Consider the following 399-nt stretch of genomic DNA (forward strand, 5'->3'; position numbering starts at 1 on the left):
AGAAATCAAGTGTATGTGCTTACGCGAGTATAATAACATACGATACATAATATGCCACATACGAAAGTCTACGGGCTTTGGGCGCTACGTTTAAATACTCGTCGTAAACCATTTAGTATTTTGTCTTCAGTTGTATATCTTCCTAGTGTATTAGTGTGTAGAATTGGTATTTGCAATATACATACACTCAAGTTACTAAGGAAAGGAAGGGAATTCATTCTGAAAATTTAGAAAAATAAAATTTCCCAAATGCTGACAACGTTAATGTCTTGTTAACTAACCACTTATTCCATTCACAGTCTACAGTGTTCATTAGATTGATATCTTCTGATATTTTTTTGGCGGTAATCTTCAGCTTTATAAACAACTCGAGGCATTATGCTATAGTATGTTAATGCA

General features: G+C 33.3%; 1 protein-coding gene across 2 annotated transcripts in view; it reads left to right on the forward strand.

Moving 5' to 3' along the window:
• LOC119588578 overlaps positions 1 to 399 on the forward strand; it is a 28,155-nt gene that overhangs the window by 26,893 nt on the left and 863 nt on the right. The gene's annotated exons all lie outside the window — the stretch shown is intronic.

This window comes from Penaeus monodon, chromosome 24 (genome assembly GCF_015228065.2).
Source record: "Penaeus monodon isolate SGIC_2016 chromosome 24, NSTDA_Pmon_1, whole genome shotgun sequence".
Lineage (NCBI taxonomy): Eukaryota > Metazoa > Arthropoda > Malacostraca > Decapoda > Penaeidae > Penaeus > Penaeus monodon.